Source organism: Ochotona princeps, chromosome 11, assembly GCF_030435755.1.
Source record: "Ochotona princeps isolate mOchPri1 chromosome 11, mOchPri1.hap1, whole genome shotgun sequence".
NCBI classification, from domain to species: domain Eukaryota; kingdom Metazoa; phylum Chordata; class Mammalia; order Lagomorpha; family Ochotonidae; genus Ochotona; species Ochotona princeps.
Window position 1 is genome coordinate 50,178,049 of NC_080842.1, and position 18,873 is coordinate 50,196,921.

General features: G+C 44.9%; 1 long non-coding RNA gene across 1 annotated transcript in view; it reads left to right on the forward strand.

Annotated features, from left to right (window-relative positions):
- The window catches only part of LOC131481446 (uncharacterized), a 69,508-nt gene that overhangs the window by 694 nt on the left and 49,941 nt on the right, over positions 1-18,873 (forward strand). The window lies entirely within an intron of this gene.

Here is an 18,873-nt window from a genome sequence, read left to right on the forward strand (position 1 = left end):
GCAAATTCATCTACCTTTTTTTTTTTTAAAAAATCCTGTCCATGGGGAAGACTGGAGAAAGGACTAATAGAGGTATTCCAGAACCCAGTGCAGTAGCCTAGTGGCTAAAGTTGGAATCCCATATGGGTGCAGGTTCGTATCCTGGCTGCTCCACTTCCCTTCCAGCTTCCTGCTTGTGGCCTGGGAAAGCAGCCAAGGATGGCCAAAATCCTTGGAACCCTGCATCTGCCTGGGAGACCCATAGAAGGCTCCTGGCTCCTGGCTTCGGATCATATCGGCTCTGCTCTGGCCATTGCAGCTACTTGGGGAGTGAATCAGCAGATGAAAAATCTTTTTCTCTGTCTCTCCTTCTCTCTGTAAATCTGACTTTCCAATTAAAAAAAAAAAAGTAAATCTTAAAAAAAAAAGTATTCCACATGGAAAATCTGCATTAACACTATCCAGGTTGGAGCTACTTAGATTTCTAAAGTAGATCAATTTCCTGGCAAGGCTACATTTTCTCCTGTAGAGTCTTAGAAAAGAAGACAAAGAGGAAGTTTTAGTATGGATAGGCTTGGGAAGAGGAGAATGAGTTAAAGAACTACTGATTTCAGAAATATGTGAATGTCAGGGCCCGGCGGCGTGGCCTAGTGGCTAAAGTCCTCGCCTTGAATGCCCCAGGATCCCATATGGGCGCCGGTTCTAATCCCGGCAGCTCCACTTCCCATCCAGCTCCCTGCTTGTGGCCTGGGAAAGCAGTCGAGGACGGCCCAATGCTTTGGGACCCTGCACCCGTGAGTGGGAGACCCGGAAGAGGTTCCTGGTTCCAGGCTTCGGATCGGCGCGTACTGGCCATTGCGGCTCACTTGGGTAGTAAATCATCGGACAGAAGATCTTCCTTTCTGTCTCTCCTCTCTGTATATCTGACTTTGTAATAAAATAAATAAATCTTAAAAAAAAAAAAGAAATATGTGAATGCCAAAGGAAATCTACTTCCAGGCTCTTTCCCTCCCTTAGTGCACAGAAACCCCCGCCAAGCTGGATTTACTCTGGAGGGCTTGGTCCAGGCATCAAAGTCATGTTGTCTACCAAGTATCCCCCAAGGCTGTGTGTTATTTTTCTTTCATCCCTCTCCTTCTTTCTTCCCTACCCTCCTTGCCATCTCTTTTTTCTAATTTCTATTCCCATTCTTGTTTAAATGGCAGCCTCTTAGTGGACCCAGATCGTGGTCTGGTGGAGTTCTATGTGAGAATATATTAAACATTCTAGATGGAGTTGTTCTCATAGACATCACAGAAGATAGCTTTGGATGGAGATTCCCAGTTGATTTCCTGGAGCAATATCGAGGGAATTGTTTTCTGCCTCCACAAGAATGATATTTTAAGTTTTTATATATTTGCTGATCTTGGAGAGTTTGTTGGAACATCCAACATGCACAGGAAACTCGGGCTCTTGGCCCAGTCAGCTCAGAGTCTAAATATTTGGAAGATGAATACTTGGAAATGCATTTAAACATTTGAAGCATTTTATTTGTTTTTCCAGTAAGTCTCATTGTTAGTGCAATACAATTCTGCAGCAAGACTGTATCTGCCAAAGAAATGAACCCTGTGGACAAGTCCAGGCTCCGGCTGCACCTCAGGTCTTGGTAGGAAGCCAGAGGTGTCTGTCTTCTGGCTGAGGGCCACACCCGTGAAGTGGGTTATTATTACAGTTCCTCACCTTCAGGTGCTGCACTGGAAGGTCATGCTAGGGGTCTGACCCAACTCTGTGCTGAAACCAGGAGTGGAAGACACACACACATGCACACACACACATGCACACACAATTTTCATGCCTTGAGATCTCTCTTCTTTTGTCGCTGCCAAATCTATGCTATCATTGGTGACTCTTAGTTCTATACTGTGTGGTCAGTGTTTCTCTCTAACCCACCTGTTGACCAGCGCAAGCTTGGAGGGTAGCAGTGGGTTTAGATGTATTCAGTTATGTAAATTGTAATGAGGGAGACAATAAGGCTACTGAAGTAGCCCATGCCTTTTTTGAAGTCAGAAACAATTCTAAGCAGTGGTGGGTTTTTCATGCTTTTTAGACCTGCAGAGAGACTGCAGCGCCTAAATGATATGTACTATTTGCCAACCCAACCCAGTTATCTAGATAATTGCCGAGTATCGACTTCACTGTGCTGTGAAGTCAAGAGCTCATGTTGTCTCAATGGCATGGCAGTGTCAGCTTCATTTCTGACATTTTGAAGAAGATGGGAGGGGTGGGGTGGGGTGGGGTAGGGTGGAGTGAGTAAGGGAGTACTTGCACCTGGCCTTGTTAATTACCATAGCAAGGTGTCTTAGACAACAATGATAATAACCACCCTTATAGGATTGGGGATGCAGTAGCAACAGTAAAAAGTATGTTAAGCTGGGCCCAGTGCCCAGACTATCAACCTCAAATAAATAAAATGCAGGAAAAAAAAAAAACCAGTTCAAGAGGGACTGAGTTGTGAATCAGGAAGCGAAACAAGTCAGCGAGGTGCTCACTTTAGGAGACAAAGCTTTCATGTCCTTGAAAAAGTCCTGCGCAACCTAATTAAAATGCCTGATCCAATTAAAATCCAGCCCTCATCCTGCTGGTGTTCTTTGCTCCACCCCTTCCATTGATGTTCTAGGGGGTCCCCTGGGCTGACAACGTGTGGAGCCAAAGTCCTTCTGAGCACATAGGCTCCATTCCCAGCCTGCGGAGCTGCAAGCAAAGAGGCCAGGGATTTGCTAAGTGGCCGGCAGTGTTTCACCCTATCCTGACATGTGACCCAGAGGAGGGCGGGGCAGCCATCTGTCGCTGGGGAGGCTGACAGACAGACTCTGTTCCACTGTGGCAGATGACTGCTCTGTGGCTGGCCAGCTGGCTCAGAGTGGACCAAGCCGCATGGGGAAAGGGGTGTCCAGCAACCAACCCTCTGGGGAAATACCTCAGTGTTTTCTCTCTTGTGTATCTGCATTACCCCTGTCTTCACACTGACTGGCACTGACATCATGGCAAGTTGGCACATGGAGAAGAGGAAAGAGCATATGCGCCTCCCACCCCGTCCAGGGCTAAAGTTTGCTGGTCTTGGAGTGGGCATTTAGCTTAGCAGTTAAGACACCTGCTTCCTATACAGAATGCCTGGGTTCGGTTCCTCAGTCTGGATCCTGTCTCCGGCTTCTTACCAATGCAGAGCCTTGGAAGCAGCAATGTTGGGTCCAATGCTGGGGACTTTGCTATTTGTAGGGGAGACTTAGATTGTGTGCCTGGCGTATGACTCTAGGCCCAGCTGTGTGGGCATTTGGTGAGCGAACCAGCAGATGGAAACTCTCTATATGGCTTTCTCTTCTTTTCTCTCAAATTAAAAAAAAAAAAAAAAGAAAGTTATTGATCTTGAACATGAGCTGTGTCTTGGAGTATCCTAGGAGCAAGAAGATGAAATGTGATAAAACACGTGGTCTGTCATGTAGGGGAAAGAAGCAAGTCAGTGTCCTTGAAGGAAAGAGTATTTCTTAATATTTTCTAAAATCATTACTTTTTCACTTTTAACTTGACAGAGGGCAGAAATTGAATTTATCAGCATGTATGGAATAAAATGTCAGGGTGTGCTTGGCTGTGGAGAGAGAAAGGACCAGAAAGTAGACTACTCTTTGTTTAAGGAGATACAGGGAGCATTTAACCATCCCTTGGCACAGGCTGCTTTAAGCTTACCTCTTAAGAACCAATAGGATTGTGATTTTTTTCAGAAAGATTTATTTTACTTTTATTTACAAGGCAGATTTTACAGAGTGAAAAGGAGAGACAGAAAATAAGAATTCCTCCATTTGCTATTTCACTTTCCAAATGGCCACAATGGCTGGAGCTGGGCCAGTCTGAAGCTAGGAGCCTGGAGTTTCTTCCAAGTCTCCCATGTGGGTAAAGGGGTCCAGGCACTTGGGCCATCCTCTGCTGTGTGTTAGAGGGAGCTGGATGGGAAGTGGAACAGCCAGAACTTGACTAGGTATCCATAGGGGATGCTGGCATCTGGACGGAGGCTTAACCTCCTGTGTCACAGTACCAGAACTGTGATTCTTACCTTTTTTTTTTTTTTTTACCTTTGCATATCTGTATTTACTACTAACATTTCTGCAATGACCACATATGATGTCTGCCATACTGCTGGTTCTGGAACTGCTGGACCTGACAGCTTCATTCTTCCCTTCCTGGGCTGTTGGCCAATGGTGGGGGGTTGCTGGTGGAAGTCTGGAGAGCAAGAACAAGGCCAAGTCAAGGTGGTTTCCCCTCCCTGGCTGCTCCAGGGCGGCCTCTGGCAGCTGCTGCCTCTGGTCCGGACGTCCGCTCTCACAGGAAGCCTGCCATGGGCCCAGCTTCCACTGGGTAATCCCAGCCTCATGGCTTTGGACGCATCACCTCCTCCCCTTGTGCCTGCAGCCTAGGAGTGGCAGCCACGTCCTGCCAGTACTAGTCTTTGGATTGTTTCCCTATCCCAAGCTTGGCTTCTGAATATCTTTCTTTGCATTACCTTTCCTCTGTTTTAGACATCTAGATTAGCTTCTGGCTTCCTGCTTGGACGGTGACATAAAGCAACAAAGATGTGTTAGGAACAAAAATGAGTGGCACACAAGTTATTAGAACACTAGGGGAGAGGTGATGGAGGAAGCTGTGGAGCCCAGAATCCTGCAGCTCACACAGAGAACTGGTCAGGTGTGGTGCACAGCAGTTGGCAAGCACTTCTGGTCACCTCAGGACCTCCATGGGCACATTCATAGCCATTTCAGTAGGAATCCTGAGATCTTCAAATAAAAGCTAACAGCTTAACAAAGATACTAAGAGTCACAAACAGGAGTTCAAATCCTGGCTTGTATGGTTACTGTGGCTGATTCTGCAGTCTGCATCCCCCCTCCCACACAGCGAGGCAGCCGTGGGGTAAGGACCAGACAGACCCAACCTTCAGTGCTGGGTTGTGGCCTTGTTCAACAATGTCATTGACTTCTGCATGGGTAAGTAGCCTGGGCCTGAGCCAGTCAGCATGTGGTATTTGACCTCCTGTACATCTTGTTTCATGATTGCAAGAGGTAAAGTCCTTGTCCCTCTAGGCAGCATAATGGATCCCAAGGATTCAGCTTTTGCTCATAAAGGAAAAAAAGCTTGAGAGCAAAACTGACACATAGAGAGGGGTGAATCCACAATGATCACAATAAAGCAGAGCTGAATTTCTGATCTGACTGTGCCCAAAGCCCACATACCATAATGCTGCAATTTTTCTGTTGCATAAACTTCTACATTGCCTTGAATATTAGCATGATTTGACATGGGTTTTATGTTGCAGCAAATGCATAGCAGTATTACTTTATTGGCTGTATGCTCTTGGGCCAATCATCATCTTTCTGTTCCTCCTTAGCTTCCACAGGTATAAATTAAGAATAGTAAGAAGCCAAACCATGGGAACTTTTGTGAGGATCCAATAGGATGATAAGTGATAAAGTGCTTTGTAAAACATAAGCAATCTTGTTATCACATATATAATTTATTTCAGTTTGTACAATTTTCTCTCTCCCATATACAAACTATTAATTTAATCAAATGTGTAGTTGTATAATGCCTGCGTTAGCGACCATCAGCAATAATTATTGTTCACTCTGTGCAGGCCTGAAACATGTACTTTTTAAGTCCCAGGTGACTCAAGTCCACTTGGGAGACTTAAGCTCAACAGCCTGAGTCAAGTGAAAATGGGTTAAGGCACCTTCTCTGTGATCATTTGCAATTCACTTGTAAAGTGTGTGGTTTGCGCTGCCTGTGGAACCAGCTGGTGAAAGTGGATGTGTGACCTTCCCCTCCCCACAGAAACATTCAGGAGCACCCAGGAAAGACCTGCAGGTCAGCTGTGCCCTGGTGTCTTCTGGTCCCTGCCACCCAGGGGTGTTTTGGGGACCTGAGAGAGTGGTTTAAAAATGATTGTCAAAGAGTTCTACAACCCAGAATCACCAGGAAAATAGCACCTAATGTTTATGTCTGTGAAAATGTCTCACTATAACAACAAAATACTATGGATGGTTGATCCAGCCTGATTAAATAGTCTAGCAGTACAATAGAGGTATTCTGTATATATGTTTACTTAATACTTGGAGCATATTAGGCGAAGTCCAAGTGTGCCCTTGTTGACTGTGGCAGATGAAGGCAGACAGAGATTGACTGGAGCTGGGCACTAGACCTTCCTGAGGGGCTGCGGCAAGCCTGGGGGGGCGGGGACAAGACTTTTATTTTAAAGGTTAAAACAAGTTTGTGGATTTTAAGATCTTCTTTTTAAAAAGACTTGTTTTTGATTTTTATTTGAAAGGCAAAATTACAGAGAGAAGGACAGATGGAGAAATATCTTCCATCTGCTGGTTTATGCCCCAAATGACCACGGTGGCTGGAGGTGAGCTGATCCAAAGCCAGAAGCTGGAAGATTCATTGAAGTCTCCATCATCTTTGTATTTGTTCCTTTTAAAATATTTTTGTTTGAAAGACAGAGACAGAATTTATGTGATTAATCTTTCTATCTTGATACACAGAGAGGAACGTAGCAAGATAACTTTTTTTTTTTATAAGATTTATTTACCTTTATTGGAAAGGCAGATACACAGAGGAGAGACAGAGAGAAAGATCTTCCATATATTGATTCACTCCCCAAGCGGATGCAAAGGCCGGAATTGAGCCAATCCTAAGCCAGGAGCCAGGAGCTCTTCTGGGTCTCCCACACAGGTGCAGGGTCCCAAGGCCTTGGGCCGTCCTCGACTGCTTTCCCAGGTCACAAGCAGGGAGCTGGATGGGAAGTGGGGCTGCTGGGATTAGAACCAGCACCCATATGGGATCCTGACACGTTCAAGGCGAGGACTTTAACCACTAGGCTACCACACGGGGCCCTATTTTTTTTTTTTTTCATTTTCTTCTTCCTGTATATGGGGAGAGAGGGATACAACAGGAGAAACCACACCCAGCCTCCTAACCACTGCATTACCTGGTGGATAGGGAACTGCCACCTGATGAAAGACCTAGTTAATTTAAAAATACATTTAATTAAAGTGTAAAAAAAATTTTGGAGGCTTGGAAGAAGTTCCTAGCTTCTAGCTTACACTGGCTTGCGGTCAATCTGGGGAGTAAATCAGCAGGTGGAAGAGCTTTCTCTGTCTCCCTCTGTCTCTCACTCTCTGTCTCTCCCTTTCCCTCTTTATGTAATTCTGCCTTTCTAATAAATATTTTTTGAGGAGTATATAAAAAAAGGAACCCATGCAAATTAAAATATAGAAGTAATAAAAATATAGAAGTAATAAAAATATGGGTCAAATGGACTTGAGGCCAGCCATAAAGACCCACTTTTAAAACAGTGAGGGAAAATGGACCATGTAGCAGCATTTGCAGTTTTTATTGGTGTGAAATAGACCACCGTACCATTTAGTGACATAACAGTCATGTTGATGGATTCTGTGGGCTGGCATTTGGTTAGAGTCCATGCAGACGTTTCTGCTCCGCGTCCTCCCGAGTCCTCCCTAGTCTCAGTTGGAGGGCCTGATTCGGTGTTTGCCTGTGGCGGCTTCCTGTGGTCGGGCTGCTCAGGGAATCATGGCTGGCCTTCCAGAGGGGCCATCTTGAGAGGATACCCCTCTGGAGTGATCATGCCAAGAGGAATGGCAAGGGACACAGGGAACCTTCTTCACCTGGCCTCTCAGGCCATTACAACACCTCTATTTTCACTCTCTTACTGCTTTGTGTCAGGCCCACTGAGTCCAGAGGAGGCAAGTTAGATCTCATCTCTCCCTGGGCTGTTGGAAGCTCAAGATGGCAGGCACTGCATTCACCTTTTCTGGAAAATGCCATCAACCACAGCTAGTGATGAGATGGTAGCAGTAAGCCGTGGCCATTTGGGGTGTGTATGGTAATGCCATGTTCATTGAAAAGGCTTTCTGTGTTAGAACGTGAGGGTGATGTGTGAGATCGTAGGACATTTGGGATTTACTTCCAAACGCCTTGGGAGAAGCTGAAAGGTGGAGGTTTGGTGGTGGCAGTGGCAAACGGGAACCGAGAGTCAAAGAACCCCGAGAGGTGTGGTGGCTGGATGGGGAGCACTGGTGGTTTCGGCAGATCCTCTCGCTTGTGGATGGTTGACATTTTCCTAAGGTGGAAAGAAAAGGCTAGGCAAGGAAAGCATGCGTGCAAACAAGCGGGTTTTCCTGTTCATGGTTGTGGATCACTCAGTCCATGGTGCTGATTGGCTCAGCCTGGGGGTTCAGGGGCTCCTCACTCCTGGACGGTGCCAGCACCTGGGGGTGCTTTCCTGCCTTGTGGACACAGGCGCTGGCACTTGCTGTTCCAGCCCTGGGGGCAGACAGCCCTGCAGGCCTGCTGCTTGGCAGAGATCCCCAGAAGGAGGGTAGCCACTGCTGCTTTAGTGACCAGGGTGGGGCTGTTGGGAACTACCTCCCGGTCACCCTGCATTTGGAGCAGGCTGGTAGCCACTTCTGCATTTGCCCAGTGTCTCTCTCACACCTGTTTTCAGATGTTATTCTCTTTATCAGTATAGTCCTTTCTGTTTCATTTCAAGGATAACTGAAAATGTCTGATCTGATGATACCGTGTTCATCCATTGTTTAGTGTTCTTCTGAGTTTAAAAGAACTGTTTGTGTGACATTCGTAGAGATGTTGATTGGAACAGAAAAATATTCATGCAAGCTCAATCAGTCATTTTCATGCAGTATACCCACGGTTTGCCAGAGCATTGTGTGTATATATATGTACACACACACACACATACACATTGTTTTGCATTTTTGTGGGATTTTTTTAAACCTACGTTGAAACTTACATTTTATTAAACACTAGTTTCAATAATTAATCATGATTGCATTATATCATGTTTTAAATACTGGAGACTACTTCCAAAAGTTTGTGTAAAAATTGAATTGAAAGAGTTTATTTTGGTGCAAAACAGTTTTGAATTCATGGATAGAGTTTTTTCAGAGTACACATTTTCTTTTTTTTTTTTTTTTTAGAGATTTTATTATTATTGGAAAGCTGGATATACAGAGAGGAGGAGAGACAGAGAGGAAGATCTTCCATCCGATGTTTCACTCCCCAAGTGAGCCGCAACGGCCGATGGGCGCCGATCCGAAGCCGGGAACCTGGAACCTCTTCCGGGTCTCCCACGCGGTGCAGGGTCCCAAATCTTTGGGCCGTCCTCAACTGCTTTCCCAGGCCACAAGCAGGGAGCTGGATGGGAATGGAGCTGCCGGGATTAGAACCGGCGCCCATATGGGATCCCGGGGCTTTCAAGGCGAGGACTTTAGCCGCTAGGCCACGCCACCGGGCCCCAAGAGTACACATTTTCCATGAACTATCTGAGGACTGCTCACACAGGAATTTTTTGATATTTACAGCATTTCTAAAATTTTTGGATATTAAGCATTTTTACTGGAATAAATAGGTTTTTTTTAAAAAGATTTATTTATTTTTTATTACAAAGTCAGATATACAAAGAGGAGAGACAGAGAGGAAGATCTTCCGTCCGATGAGTCACTCCCCAAGTGACTGCAACGGCCGGTGCGCGCTGAACTGAAGCCTGGAACCAGGAACCTCTTCCGGGTCTCCAACACGGGTGCAGGGTCCCAAAGCATTGGGCTGTCCTCGACTGCTTTCCCAGGCCACAAGCAGGGAGCTGGATGGGAAGTGGAGCTGCCGGGATTAGAACCTGCGCCCATATGGGATCCCGGGCGTTCAAGGCGACGACTTTAGCCACTAGGCCACGTCGCCAGGCCCTGGAATAAATAGTTTTGTTTCAATATTACTCTGGTAATTAATTTACTTTCCCCAGAATGTGTTCTGAATTGTGGAATTACAGGAAGAAACATGATCTGTGAAATGACTTGATACATATGGCCAAAGTTATTTGTAAAGAGTTTCAAAGAATGTTCTTCCCTGCTATAGTGATGATTTCTCCTCTGTAACATTGTCATCTTTATTAATTTGACTGTTATTTTCCCAAATAATGAATAGTTCTAAATAATTTTGCTGGAGAGATTTAAACAAGGAAAAGGAAAAGGGAGGAAGGGAAGAAGGAAATAAAAGGAAAATGAACTATTCTTTCTAGGAATTTAATTAGATTTTAAAAGTACTTAAAATTATGTAGGTAAATAGCATATTAATAACCTCCTTACAATTAATGACCTATTTCCAACTTGCCCTACTTTTTAAAAAATTCCAAACTCCCTTTACCTCAGCTTGCAGTAGTCAGTAATTCAGTGTTGATATTGATTTTTAAACTTTGGCCTCCACATACAAGCAAGAACATGTCTGGGCTAATTTTTACTCAACATGATGTCTTCCAGTTCCATCTATTTTGTATAGGTGCTACGATTTCATGTTTTGAAAGCAGCTGAGTAGTAGTCCATTGTGTAAGTTTATAATTTTGATATCCTTTCATCTGATGATCAACCTTGCTTGATTCCATTTTTGGCTATTATGAACATTGCTGCTATCAACATGGTAGAACAGGAATTCATGTCTTTTGGGTATAAACCCAGAAGTGAGAGTGCTGGATCATATAACACTTCCACATCTTATTTTTCAAGAAATCTGCATACTGTTTTCCACAGCGACTGCTCTAATTTACAGTCCCACCAACAGTGTATAAGAATTCCCCTTTCTTCACATCCTAGCCAGCATTTACCACTTTCTTTTTGAGAACAGCCATTCTGACAGGGGTGAGGGAGTGACTCATGGTGCTTTGGGTTTGTATTTCTTTGATGGCTGATAATATGGGACTTTTTTTTCATATATATGTTGATTGTAATTTGTATGTCTTCTTTCTGAGAACTTTGTTCAAGTACTATGTCCATTTCTTAACAGGATCTTTTGTTTTTGAGCTTTTTGAGTTGCTGAATTATCCTGGATATTAATCCTTTGTCAGAGGAGCAGCTTGCCAACATTTTCTCCCAGCTGCTACATATCTCTTCAATCTATCAATTGTTTTCTTAGCCATGCAGAAGTTTCTGATGGAAATAATCCCATTTGTTTAGTCTATGCTTCAGAGAAGATGTTTTTTGATGAGTATGGTTGGATCTTTGGAGCTTATTGTGTCTGGAGACCCCTATCTCCTTCAAGACTTGGAAATTTTCTCTTTTTTAATAAAGATGTATTTATTTATTTATTTATTTATTTATATTGGAAAGACAGATTTACAGAGAGAAGGAGAGACAGAGAGAAAGATCTTCCATCCACTGGTTCACTCCCCAAGTTGCCACGAAGGACGGAACTGAGCCAAACCAAAGCCAGGAGCCAGGAGCTGCTTCCAGGTTTCCCCTGGTTGCAGGGTCCCAAGGCTTTGTGCTGTCCTTGACTGCTTTCCCAGGTCACAAGCAGGGAGCTGGATGGGAAGTGGAGCATCTGGGACATGAATTGACACCTGTATAGGATCCTGGTGTTTGAAGAATGAAGGATTAGCCTATAGAGCATTACACTGGGCCCAAGACTTGGGAAATTTTCATCTGTGTATTTCCTTCCCTAGGTTCTCAGTGCTTTTTTCCCCAATACTTCTGTTTCAGATATCCATATAATACAGCGTCCCATGCATCATGTATGCTTTCTTCATTCTTTTTAGTTATTTTCTCTTTGTTTTTGTCTGAGATATCTCAGTAATCTTATGATCAGAAATTCTTCCTCCTTTTGGTCTATTCTGCCATTGAAGTTTTCAATTGTATTGCTAATTTTTTACGTAAAGTTTTTTATTTTTATTTTTATTTGAAAGGCAGAGTTAGAGAGAAGGAATGACGGGGGTGGGGGAGAGAAAGATCTTACATCTGCTGGTTCACTTCCCAAATGACGATAATGACAAGGGCTAGGCTAGTCTGAAGTCAGGAGCCAGCAGCTTCTTCTGGGTTTCCAGGTTTCCCATTGTGGGTGCAGGGGTCCGAGTACTTGGACCATCCTCTCCAGTTTTTCCAGGCCATTAGCAGGAAAGTGGATCAGAAGTGAAGCAGCTGGGACTTGAACTAGTGTCCATATGAGATGCTAGCCATGTAGACAGAAGCTTAATACACTATGTGACAACACTAGCCTCTGTTTTTTTTTTTAATGATTTCTGTCTCTATTGAATTTCTCACATGTCATCTACTTTCATTTTTAAAAGGTCTATTTTATTTATTTTAAATGCAGTTACAGCAAAAGAGGGAGAAACACAAGCACACATAGACAAAGATCTCCCATCCACTGGTTCTTTGCTCCAGTGACCACAGTGGCCCCAGGGCTGTGCCAGGCCAAAGCTACAAGCCGTGAGCCTCTTCCAGGGCTAGCGCATGGGTACATGGGAACAATCACTTGGGCCGTCCTCTCTTGTTCTCCTGGGCATATTTATGGGGAATTAAATGGGAATTGGAGCAGTCAGGATCTGAACTGGCACACATGTGGTCAGTGATTTTATCAACTATGCCAGGCCCATTTCTTCCTTCCTTTAAGCTGTCTTTCTGTATTCCCTTGAGTCTTGTAGAGTTTCCCTAGGATCATTATTTTGCATTCTTTATCAGAGGCGTCATAGATTTCTTTCAGATTAGGATCTATTTCTGGAGATATGTTGGGTCCTTTCAGAGGTGTCATTATTTCCTTCCTTCATTCATTTTTCTGTGTTTTTTTTGTTGACATCTGTGTATATGATAGTACAGTCATGGGGTATGGGGACACCCTAGTGCAGAAATAACTTAAAATTGAGGTGCACATGATTCTGAAAGTCTGCCAGCTGCCCTTTACCAATACTCACCCCTGTCACCTGACTGCCCCAGCCCTGAGTCTCACCATGTTCTGTGGGTTCCTGTGTTCAGTGTCCCTTGTGTGACTGCCTTCAGCACTCTGGAAGTCCCTACTTTCTTCTCATGGAAAACAGGGAGAGGAGACCCTCCCACATTACTATCCCACTGCTGGGAGATAGAGCCCACACAGAAGGACTCCAGAGTAGATGACATGGCTGAAAGCACCCATGCAGACCCGGGGAGGGGAGGGGAAGGCAGGCCCGGGCACTTGCACCCTAGTTGGAAGCTCTGCACATTCCATGCTCAGAGAATGGAGGCAACCTTCCGATTTTGCCATTCTGGAAATCTCCATTTAGAGCATGTGTCTTCAAAGTGCACCTGGACAGCTCCCTGGAGTCGGATAGCCTGGGAAAGAATCACAGATGAGGGTTGTAAGTGATGAGGGCATTAAGTGGTTTCGTTATGCATAACCTATTATAATCCAGCAGGGCCTGGTGGCAAACCTATTTTTCAAGTTACTAAAGATAGAACAGGCCAGATTGTAAGAGTTTGAAGCAGTGTAAAGTCTGTGGCTCCTCCACACCCATCTGCATCATGTGACAGCTAGGCTGCCAGTCAGGCTGGCCATCGGCATGCTCAGAGACGGTTCAAACATGCAGATTCCTGGGCCCTGCCCCACTCCTGCTAGATTTTAACCTCTGAACACAGGTCTTCTTCAATTTCTCAGGTCATGTATTCCCCAAAACAGTATACTAAATGGTTTGCTCCTCACACACATTTTGACATCTCATTTTTTTTTTTAGCATTGGTTAAATTGTGCATAGGATATGATTTGTGAGATGTAACACTGACACTTTAAAGTTATTATAATATTTTCTTAAATGCAGCCAGTGATTTACAAATGTCCCATTAGGTCATTGGACTTTTGTCAAAAAATATATAAAAATCTTTTCTTGAGCGATAAGAATTTTACATTGCCTTCATGCCTCCTTGAACTTGAAATTCTATTCCACTTCCTTGCAGAACTTTCATCTAAATATAATACTCAGAGGATTAAGCTTACAAGACTTTTATCAATGATCTCATATGGATCTGCCATAAAACATACATATGTAAATGGACATTTTAAATCTTAAATTTTCATAAAAATAAGAATCTATGTGATAAAAATCACCTCTAGACTGACCTAGTATTTTACGTACAATTTGTCTAAAAACACAACTTTTTTGCTTTTGTTTTGTTTTTGCTTTTTTCTTCTTATATTTTATTTTTAAATCTACAATACAATTCCATGGGCTCTGGGACTTCCCTTACCACCTCCCCTGTCTCTCCCCCCCAACTTATTTACCCCATATTATTACAATAGCATATACAGTCCTTCATATGCAGTCATAAGTCCGTCTGTGGGTCTGCTATTTAAATGTGTCCTGAATTGCTGATGCAAACAATGGCAGACAGTTCAGCCTCCTGTGTCAAGATATATCCAACATTTTCATTGGGAGTCCATCTTCGATTTGAAAGTATAGATGCCTGGGCCTGGCGCAATGGTGTGTGGCTGAAGTCCTCGCCTTGCACAACCAGGATCCCATATGGGTGCCAGTTCTAATCCTGGTGGCCCTGCTTCCCATCTGGCTCCCTGCTTGTGGTCTGGAAGGGCAGTTAAGGATGGCCCAAAGCCTTGTGACCCTGCACCTGTGTGGGAGATCTCGAGGAAGCTCCTGGCTCCTGGCTTTGGATTGGCCGCTGGGGGAGTGAACTGTCGGATGGGAGCTCTTCCTCTTTGTCTCCTCTTCTCTGTATATCTGCCTTTCCAGTAAAAAAATAAACAAATAAAGTGGAGTGTTTGTTTAAAAAAAACAAGAAAGTACAGATGGCTGAGATCATAAAACAAAATTAAAAACAGGAATAAAGTTTAACAATTTACAACACCATGGAGTTAAATAACATGTTACTGAATAACCAATGTGTCAATGAAGAAATGCAGAAGAAAACGAAAAACCTTCTTGGAGAAAATGATGCTACTGTGTGATCTATGAGTCCATGAAGAATTTAGTAAGAGAAAAAAATGATTTTGAAGGAATGAAAATAAAAACAAAAATGTCAAAACTCATGTTGCAGCAAAAACAATATTGAAAGGTTATCAACCTTATAATTTGCATGAAGTTTGCCTTGTATCAGAGAGAACATATTGAATTTGTCCTTTAGGGATTGACTTATTTCACTGGGACCATTTGGTTGCAAATGGTAGCATTTCATTCTTTTTAATGTCTGAGTAGTATTCCATGGAGTAGATATGCCACAATTTCTTTATCTACTCCTCTTTGGATAAGCATCTGGGTTGTTTTCTTATCTTTGCTCTTGTAGATTATGCTGCTATAAATATAGGATTACAGATCCCTTTTTCATATGCAGTTTTCATTTCCTTTGGATATATGTCTAGGAGCAGGATAGCTGGGTTATAAATTTTAATGAATGTCAAATATAAAGAGAACTGGCAAGGGTTGAGGCATAGTCAGTGTAGCTGCTGGCTGAGGCTCCAGTATCCTGTATAGGCACCAGCTATTCCACTTCTGATCCAGTTCCCTGCTACTGTGCCTTGGAAAGCTTTCATCATTAACTTTCCTTTTTAAAAAATACATGTAAACTCTGAAGAACTACTTCCATTTTTGTAAGTGTGTAGAAATGGAAGGGAATTTTTAAAGGCAATATCTCTCAATTCTCTCAATTTCTTGTGAGCTAGTAGTCAAAAGCCATGAAGATATTACCCACCTGTTTTAAGTGATCAGTCCTGCTCTTTGTTTGAAAGAGAACTGGAAACTACTGACTTGTGTAGAGGTTTTTAACCCTTTCCTTGGACCCATGCCTTTAATAGACACACTTCTATTTTCAGTCACCCTGTTTGGTACTCAAGAGAATGTGTATCCTGGGGCATTGTCCCATGCTCAGAGCCCATAAGGGTGACCCATGTCCAGTAGGCTGAAGAAGTTACAATGTCTGGCCTCATGGTTGAGGTTAGGGTGAGGCCAGAGAAATGTCTAGGACATGGTCAAGTTTATTCCATGAGAAGAAAAAGCTGAAAAGAAGAAGTTGCCTATGCCTCAAGGTCTTAGTGATTTGATGGGCAGCAGTCTTGTTGGAATCAGTTTCTAACTTACTATCATGAATCCCTGAGATATCCTAACTTTATAGATGAAAGAGATTTATTTTGGCTCAGGGTCCTTCACCCTCAAAGCCCAAGACAGACTAGGCCCTCCTGGTGGCCTCTGGAGGTGATGTTCCTGCTGCGGGTACAGGTGGCTCATGGGACTCCCTGGAAGAAGAGATGGGGATCGCATGTGTCTACATCTGGGAGGTCCCTTAGAAACCTATGATTTAATCATCAACATCATCATACAATCTAATCACATCACACATCACACCCACATCATGTTTCCACCCTCAATACCACTAATAAAAGACTCTGGAGCTCAAATTCCTGAGTTCAAGGGGACAAATATTCCAACCAGATCCCCTCTTACCAGCAATACTGGAAAATAAAATGATGGAGTGATTCTTCACAGTTCTGAGACAACAGAAACTTCAGTAACCTAAAACTGTCTTCAGGTCAGGCTTCATCTTCAGAAGGTTGTGTGCTGGAATCTTGGGCCCTAGTGACCTGGTTATGTTGAGTTGGTGACATCTTTAAGAGGGGGGGACTTAGCAGAAGGTGCTTACATCAGGGCAGCGGGGGCAGGAAATGCCATAACTGTGTGGAGAATGCTGTCTTCCAAGAATGAATGGATCAGGTCTGGTAGGAATGGATTAGTTCCTGGAGAGAAGGCCATTGTGCATCATTTGCAAAAGTATTAACAGAAAAAAAGCACACAGGTTTTCCCCCAGATGACTAAAGAGAGGGTTTCCGCCCACTTCAGGTGGGAAACAGAAGGCTGTGTGAGGAAGAGCTTTACAGTGACAGGGACTGCACTCTGCCACACAGAGAGCCAGCAGGGAGAGCATAGCAAAGCCCGCCACTGTTGTGTGCCCTCCACTCCCATCTGGCACCCTGGCCAGGAGGCGCCATCATGCCTGAAAACATCCAGGAGCTAAGACATTACAACTGAGAAGATTGGCAGAGGGCAAAGAAGCGACCAGGTGGGCGGTTTGGACACCATGCAAGAGGGACAGAGGAGCAAACAGGACATTGTCTGCTGCTGCCCAGAGCGCCTTCCTCTGTCCTAGAAGGAAGCAGGCAGCCCCATGGCTTCCAGAATCTCCCAGGGGTAGCAAGGGCACCTCCCAGGCCCTGGGAATCCTATAGCCGTGGGAGCTGCGATGCTCCCCCACTGGAGCTGTGCTTGCTCACTCTGCAGCATCTGTGGAAATTCCCTGTGGCTGCTTGGTGCCTGTCACTAACAGCAGCCCGTACAGCCCCAGAGGATCAGATCTGACACAGGGTGCTGCGGGAGTTGGAGGGGGAGACCAGCAGGGGAGGGGGAAAAGGGCAGGGGTGGGCTAGGAGCACAAGCCCCCAGCTCTACCCTTGCACACCCTGCAAGGGCACTTACTTCCCTCTGTGCCCTGCAACTTTGGAGTAACTCACACATACCTGTGGGAATCAGAGGGCTCTGCCTGGGTTCCTTCGCTGCAGGCTTGGGAGCCCCTAGTCTCTAATCCCTGGCATAGCTGGCACTCACCCCGGGAGACAGAAGGAAGGATCCCTCTGTACCCTGCAGCTCCTAGGACGGTGACTACTGTTACTGGAGCACACTCTGTGGCACCATGGCAAGAACTGACCTGCTCTGGTGGCCCATGCCTGCTTCACCTGTATTCACCCTGTGGCATTAAGGCAAAATCCTCATAATATCTGCCAAGGCTGGTACGTGGGCTCGGGGTGCTTCAAGTCCCAGCATGAGTCACACCCACACAGGTTCTGTTTTCTGTCTTTGTAGTAAAGAAAATGATAGTCCTGGAAGGCTGAGGGGCCTGGGCACAGGAGCAGAGCTGACACTCGGAGGCTGGCCTGCAGTAACTACTTGGAGGAGGACATGCAGGCTCAGAGATGTGAAGTAATTGGGATTTGAACCCAAGTATGTTAGGCTCCTGAGGTGAGCTTTCCCCATGCCCCTGTACTTACTGCCTTCCTCTGTGGAGGTGAAGGCAGAGCTGTAGGCCGCATCCAAACCTATTGCTTGGGAAAGTTTGCACGATGATGGCAAGAAGGAAATTGAACAGGAAGTGATGGGGGTTCTATCCTCAGAGCTGAGGAACTGGCAGGCAGGTAATGACAGGGAATTTACTGCATAGTAGGGCCCAAGACACCTGCTGGGTTATGGGTCAGGATTCCAGACTCTGATGGGGACTTGTGAGCAGTGCTGGTGAGCATGTGGAGGGAGTGGTCCCCACTTCCTCCTAGAAGCAGACCCCCGCTACTCTGGGGATTGAGCCTGGGCATCAGATACAGGTGGAGCTGGTTCTGACCTCGAGAGCTCGCAGCCCTCTTGGCTTCAGTGGTGGTTTTAGCAGTCCCTGGTGCTGAATCTGGGACAACCAGAATCGCACCTGGGAGTTTTTCCTCCGAGGGTGGCAGAGAGGATTTGCACTTCCACTCTGAGGATAGAGCTGTGGGCCTGTGTTGCTGGCAGCCATGTTGTTTTTCCCATAGGAAGCTTTTTCCTTACATAGGGGTTGACATTATGGCTTTATGGGTAAAGCCATTTGCCTGTCATGTCCTGGCAGTTCCACTTACCATCCGGCTCCTTATGCTAGGGCCTGGGAAAAATAGTGGAAGATGGCCCAAGTGCTTGGCCCTGTGAGACCTGGATGAAGTTTCTGCCTTTTCAACCTGGCATACCCCTGACCATTGCAGCCATTTGGGGAATGAGTCAGTGGATGGAAGATTTTCCTTCCCCACCTCTGCCCCTCTCCTGTAACTCTGGCTTTCAAGTGGATAAATCTTAGAGCGAGAGAGAAGAGCCTCTATACTCTGTACTAGATGAAGAAACAGAGAGAGAGATACACATACTCCTGACATAATAGCGCAGCTCCTTAACTTAGCATCTGTATCCCGGAACTCAGAGTTAAGCAAGGGGCTACTTTCCACTTCCTCTGCTTCAGCTGCCTTGCACTGCATTTG